This window comes from Lucilia sericata, unplaced genomic scaffold (assembly GCF_015586225.1).
Source record: "Lucilia sericata isolate MDLA Ls3-8-SP2 unplaced genomic scaffold, ASM1558622v1 Contig000571F_arrow, whole genome shotgun sequence".
NCBI lineage: Eukaryota > Metazoa > Arthropoda > Insecta > Diptera > Calliphoridae > Lucilia > Lucilia sericata.
In genome coordinates this window covers 276,844-284,329 of record NW_023994579.1, presented here as the reverse complement: position 1 = coordinate 284,329, position 7,486 = coordinate 276,844, and the positions used below count along the sequence as shown (strand labels likewise).

The 7,486-nt window shown below is 27.6% G+C and overlaps 1 protein-coding gene across 1 annotated transcript in view; it reads left to right on the top strand.

Annotated features, from left to right (window-relative positions):
• The first annotated feature begins 166 nt into the window (after positions 1 to 166).
• Positions 167 to 7,486, top strand: part of LOC119606317 (protein dachsous) — a 271,844-nt gene continuing 264,524 nt past the window's right edge. The window contains 1 exon segment of the mRNA XM_037959761.1: positions 167 to 1,249. The gene's annotated coding sequence lies outside the window, so the exon portion shown is untranslated.

Sequence of the window (7,486 nt, the reverse complement as noted above, 5' to 3'; positions counted from 1 at the left end):
GTTTCGTGGTGAATTTCTTTGACTTGGTTGGAAGGCCCAACATTAAGTCTGCTCCCTAATAAGAAAATTTATGTTGCTTTACTATATAGATTTCTTTTTTGTTTTTATGTTGTTATTTGGTGTATTTTGTAGTTGTTGTTGTTGGTATTACTGAATGTCACCACACTTGCTTGCAGCATTTTTACCAGGTATGGCATGTTCAGGTAGAAATAATAAACTTTAGTTCTTCGTGTGCTTGCGTTACAATATCTTAGAGATACGGATTTAAGAGAGTATTATAAACAAAAAAACAAACGAGAACGTCTGTGGAAAAGCGCGTTTTTTTTTGTTACTATTACTTGTTGGTTGTTATTGCAAAGAAAATGAAGTGAATTTATGCAAATTGCAAAAAATGCATTTAAAATAAAGAAAAAATATCTAAATAAGAAAAATCTCAAGCCAATTGGATAAAATATTTGTAGTAATAAAAAAAAAAAATACAAAGTTTACAACAAATTTGCTAAAGAAAACAAGTGTTAGTTGTAATACAAAAAAAGCCTTAAAAGAAAAATCATGTTATGGCAAAAATCAATTGAAATTCTTTTGTAATTAATTTATGTTAAATTTAAGCAAAAATAACCTAAAGAAATATAATTTAGAAAAGTTTTACAAATAAAGCATAAATAACAAAAAATAGAAAAAATATTAAATTAACAAAAAAGTGTTGTTGGGAAAATATATATTTCTTGGGAATTATAGTCTAAAAAAAAATTAAATCCTTTAAAAAATTAACAAGTTCCCTTAACAAAAAAATTTGGAGTTAAGAAAAATAAAATACAAAACTCCAGATCAACTATATAGTACAACAGCCAGCCAACCAAACATCTACCATACCACAACACCAACCAACAAACATTTCTGCCTAAGAAATGGAAAAAAATTAAAAGGCGAAAAGAAATATTTTTCAACGAGTCAAACGGGTTCTTAACGCTCTTACACACAGAGTGAAATATAACAAAAAATAAGAAAAAATATATAAAAAAATACAAAAAAATAAAATAAAATACAACAACTTAAACTCTAGTTGCCAGCAAGTTTGGTGTTTATATATAGTGTTTTTTTGTTTTTCAACTTTCTGGTTGGAAATTGGAAAAGTATATACACCACAAAAAAATTTGATTTAGAGAAATACAAAAAAATATTACAATAAATTTATAGAAAAAAAGTTTTATGCACAAAAAAATCATTTTAACAAAATATGTAAGAAAAGGTAAATTAAAAAAAATAAAAAAAAAATATTATTCTTTAAAATCAAAGTGAGAGAGAAAAAAATATATATTTTATTGAGTTTTTCATTAAGAGTGCAAATTTATTTATTTAATAAAGTGTATTTGATTTTCAAAATTTTGCTAAAAGGAATATTTTATTTAAAATTTTGCTAAAATCGTGAGTTTTCTTTATTTTATTTCAATAAAAACAAAAGACTTAAGCTACATACTTGATGGTGTTTATAAAAGTCTGTCAAAAAGTCAAGTTTATTTAGTTTGTTTATTGTGAAAGTAAATGCCACAGAACAACAAAAAACTAATTAAAAAAAAAAAAATTTTGAAAAAATTTTGAAAAATTTAAAAAAAAAAAATTTTGAAAAAATTTTGAAAAAATTTTAAAAAAATTTTGAAAAATTAAAAAAAAAAATTGTTTGAAATCTATTCTAATGAGTTAAATATGAAATACTAAAAGTTTACAAACAAAAATGGTTATAAATAAAATGTTGTTGATTGAATTTGCCTGTGTTGAAGTTGTTAAGTAGAAAGCAAACATCTAAATATTGTTTTGAAAGTCATGAAAATCTCGTATAAAAAATCCCTATAAAAAGCTTAACCTGAATGCTTTGCTACGCCCTATCGAAGTTAAATTATATAGAAATTTTGCTATTGTTATGTGAACAAACGTCAATATAAAAATTCTTTAGGCTTCAGTTTGTGTACCACTGAATAATGAAAAAGTTTATTCATTTAGATTCTCATTTATTCATGTATTTTATGAAAAAAAATTTCCAAAAACAAAATTGCCATTTACAGATTGTTCAATATCTTCAAAACTTCAGAAAGTGTTATTTAATGAACAAAACACTAGCAATTAGTTATAGTACAGAGTTAAGTTTTATTTTAATTTTATTGTAAATAAAATTTGTTTTTGTTCAATAAAAGTGTTGCCTTAGATGGACGAAAAAGCACGAGAATGTTCTCTTTTATAAATTCTAAATCAATCAAAACGATAAGTGTTTAATTGTATGTTTCTAGGTTCAATATTACCGAAAATTACCGAGATTGTTATATTAGACCGTTAAAGCTGTTTTTCAGGCGTACATTTGTATGGCGGCTATCCGAAAATGTTGATATAGCCCATTTTCAATACGAAACAAACCTTACTTATAGAGAATATTTGTTGAAAATTTCAACCCTCTATCTCATTCCGTTCGGACTCTATCGTGTTTTCAATGGACAGACGGACAGACGGACACATCTAGATCGTCTTAGAATTTAATAAGGACCTAGAATATATACTCTTTTTCGATGGTGGGTATAAAAAGGTACCAAAAGGTTTCCTTATATCTTATACTCATCTGATTTAGGTGCTAAGTAAAGCTTGGAATCCGAGTTACAAAAAGCACATCAGTTAGTGTAACTAAATTTATCAATTTGTAAACATTTAAGAAAAATTGGATCAATAAGTTTGAATAAATATAAAATTCCCTTTTTAGGGCCCTTTTTCAGGACCTTGTCTCTTTCTATAAATGTAATAAAATTTTTATTCCAAAAGTTGCAACATAGTAGTAGAAGCCTATAACTATTCATATGTATAAACCTTAAAATGGAAAATAAAATAAGTACCCAAAATAAGTACAATTTTTAACCCAAAAGTAATTTCCAAAAGTACCAAATTTAGTTATGTAAGCAGATTATTATCATAATATTAGTGTTTATAATAAAATTTTGACCATCAAGTCATTTTCTGACGGGGACTTTGAATGGAGGATATGGTCAAATGAGGAGGTCCGATCATTATGAAAATCAGCAGTATCATTAAGACTTATATAAAAGTAAGTTTTAACGATTTTTAAAGTGATACTAGAACATTTAACATATTTATGAGCTGAAAAGCCCTATTTGGGAGGTACGGTTGTATGGGGGCTATACGAAGTAATGGGCCGATTTTCAATAGGCCAAATTTCATCAAATTATATTGAAAATTGCGACCTGCGCACAAGGTTTACATGGACTTACAGATGGATAGATAGACATACAGACAAATAGATAGACAGACAAACATACAGGTAGACAGACAGACAGACATACAGACATGCAGACAGACAGACGGACATAGCTAAATCGACTCAGAAAGTGATTCTGAGCCGATTGGCATACTTTAAGGAGGACGGACGGATAGACAGACAAACATACAGGCAGACAGACAGACAAAAATACAGACAGACAGACGGACATAGCTAAATAGACTTAGAAAGTGATTCTGAGCCGATTGGTCTACTTTAAGGTGGATGTTGGACCAATAGTTTTGGGTCTTACAAACACCAGCACAAACGCATAATACCCTCCCCACTATAGCGGTGTAGGGTATAAAAATTAGCAAAAACTGTTACAAATCTTGTACATAATAGTTTTGTTTTCTCAGACTTAAGCTACTTTTGTATACTTAAAACAAAATATACAGCAACATATAACAATAAAACAGGATTTTGTTGTTATTATTTGCATTGTGTTTTGCTATAGAATGACAAAAATTCGTATTTTTAACGATATATTTTAAAAGTTCTTTGGAAATTTTGTTCATATTGAACCTAAATAGTAATTAAAAAAAACTTCTCGTAAGCATTTCTGATAGAATTATTTGAAAATTTGGTTGCCGAAGATATCTGGGGTGTTCAGAAAATTGTTTGTAACACACAAACGGACAGACAGACGGACATCGCTATCTATAAGAAACCAAAATATATATTTCGAATAGAAAATTAATTTGTTAATTTTTCAAAGATTCCACGAAAAAAAATAATTTTTAGTTAATCTTACTCAAGGTTTGTGGCCTCCGGTAGGTTAGTGGTTAGTGTTCTTGTCTGGTAGACCGCAGGTGGTGGGCTCGATTCCCACCTGAGGCACTGGTTAAGGAGCTTACAACAGGCCCGATAGAGGCCTAGGTGTATTTCTTCGGATTTGATGTTTATACATTCTCCTTTCAAACTAACTAACTACTCAAGGATTATCATCCATTATCTCTTAACAGGGAGGTGTTACGAGAAATTTTGTAGTTTTGGCTCCGCAAAGAAATACATTGTATTATTTGTATCACACTGTCTTGATCAATCCTAATGTTAGTCACTTCATATCAAGAGCTGTTACTTTAGTCTGTCAGGACTATAAACTTGTGGTAACAAATGTATCATCGGCCTTTCCTTGAAATGATTTTACCTGGACTCCAACCAGAGAGTTATATAATCTGAGAGACCTCTAGAAAGAGTTTCGGATTTGGTGTCATATTGATTTTCAATTTTGCTAAAATTTAAAATTTGATAAAAATCGTGAGTTTTCTTTACTATAACTTTTGTAAAAACAAAAGACTTAAGCTGCAAACTTTGTTGTGTTCTTTAAAAGTCTGAGTAAAACTCAAATGTTATTTAGTTTATTTATTGTGAAAGTTAATGCCACAAGGAACTAAAAGCATATTTGTTGTTTTTGAGTGTTGATCACTTCATATCAAAAAGTGTTTAGGGCTAACACTTCTTGACATACCGGCACTATATAATGTATCCAGCACCTTTTCTGGGAATGATTGGATCTGGGGACCAACAAGAGAGCAATATAATTTGGCAGACCTTAGGAAAGAGTTAGAAAATTTATCTTGTTCAGTTACTCGCTGGAATAGAATGTTGGTTAAAAGACTGATGCACATTGAAATCTATATTTCGTGATAAGTTCAGTACTGATGCTAAGAAAGCAAATACCCTATAGAGGAGTAACTGTGGGACTAAACATTAGAAATGAATTGGTATCAAAAGTATATGATACGAGATGGATATAGGGGTATGCTAGCCTCGAGCAAAAGTACTACCACAGAGAAATTAGGCCTTTAGTTTAGATGTTCACATAAAGCACTTCAATTTATGTTATTTGACCAAAATAACACAGATCGACGGACATATATTCTTCGCAACATACTTGTATTTATCTTAAATTTAGTAACTAAATCCAATTTATTGTTTTAATATTTCGTAAAAAAATTTTCGTTGTATAGATTTTAATGAAACTACAGCTTTTCAGAAGTTAATCTAACTGATTAACATAAATATTTATAGCAAAAAGAGCTTACAAACTAGATAAAAACAAAAGATTTAGACAACAACAAAGTTTTAACTAACATAAAAAAAAGTAAAAAGAATATTTAGAAATAGGTTAAAAAGGTTTTAATAGTTTTGCATAATTATTTGAATTTAGAAATTTTTAAAGATATTTATTAGAAAATTAATGATTATGAAAAATTTGTCATTAAAGATCGATAAAATTTATTTCTAGATCTTTATTAACAAATGTAGAAAATGAAATTATGACCATAACAGCAAGGAACTAGTCTGTGAACTAAAATGAGCTAACTTTTTCTAAAACAATGTATCCACATCTGCAATAATTTGTGTCAGTCCGTCCGTCTGTCCACCCATTCATCTACCCGTTTGTCTGTCCGTCCGTCCATTTTATTGAAAGTTTGTTGAAAACTAAGGGGAAGAATCATCCAAACATCATTACAAACTTGATAAAAACAAAAGATTTAGAAGACATACTCGCTGTAAAAAAAATTTATATAAATTTTAAATATTTATTAAAAAATTAAAGCTTGTGAAAAATTTTGTTAAAAGATCAATAAAATGTTTGTTTCTAGATCTTTATTAAACTAATGTAGCAAATGAAATTATGTTCATAACAGCTAGAAAATAGTCTATGAACTGAAATTAGTTGACTTTTTTGAGTTAGAATATCTGTATATACCACAGATTTGTCCGTCCATCCATCTACCCGTCCGTCCATCCACCCATGCATCTACCCGTCTGTCTATCCGTCCATCCGTCCGTCATTTTATTGAAAGTTTGTTGAGAACTAAGTTGAAGAATCTTTCTCAAATATTCTTATAAAATAGAAAAGACTAAAAACATGATAAAAACCAAAGATTTAGACAACATACTAGCTGTAAATTAAAATTTCATGGGGTTTGAATTTAGAAATTTTTAAAGATATTTATAAGAAAATTTAGGAATGCAAAAAATGTTGTTTAAAGAACGATAATATTTTTGTTTCTATATGCTTATTAAACTAATGTAGACAATGAAATTAGGCTTATAACAGCAAAGAATTAGTCTATAAACTGACATGAGTTCACTTTTTTGAAACAGTGTATCTCTATATACCATAGATTTGTCCGTCCATCTACCCGTCCGTCCGTCTGTCTGTCTGTTTGTCTAGCCATCTAACCGTCCGTCTGTTCGACTGTGTATTGAAAATTTCTTGTGAACTTCTTGTGGAAGAAGCTAGTGGCATGAAATCTTCCATAAATATTCTTATGTAATCTTAAACAAAAACAACCTGTCCGTCCATCCGATGCTAAAAAAATAAGAAACTAAAAACCAGAATAATAAAAAATCCATTTTTTTAAAACAAAATATAAAAATTAATTGCTGTAATTGTTTTAAACAAAAGTTAAGTCATAAAATGTTGATTTGAAATATAAAAAAAAAATAAATATTATAAAATAACATTAAAATTCTTTTGAAAAATCTTGAAAATATTAGTTATAAAAAAAGCCTATAATTTTTAATTAATAAAACATTAGCAGTGAGGCTTGATTTATTACAAATTCTATATATATATTTTTTTTCATAAAAAATATTTAAAATTTTAAGCAATAAAATTTTATACAGTTTTGTTTGATTTATTTGTTCAAAAAAAGAAAAAGCATTATTATTTTTAAATAAAAAAAATTGCCGTAAAAACTCTACAGGAGGTCTAAAATTATTCATATAATTTTAACACAAAATTTAAATTTCTTTATTAGTTTAAATGAAACAAATAAAAACAAACTAAATAATAAATACCAGCAATAAATGCCGACATTATTTAAAGAAAAATCTTTTAAGCTTGGTTCATTTTCTTTTAAAATAATGTAACAATTTCGTTAAATAAAACTTTCTTTAAAAATTATTTAATAAAAAAATTTTCATTCAGTTTTATGTTTGTCATAAAATAAAATTCCAATAAATTTCTTTCTCAACAATAATGTCATGAAAAAGAGTAGAAAATAATAAAACAAAAATCTACAAAAGACAAAAAAGAATTTAAACTATAAAATAACATTAACAAGATTTTTAGAAGAATAGTTTTATGATTATTTTTTTAAGTTGTAAAATGTTAAATTATAGAATGTAGGAAAAACTTAAGGAAATAAATAA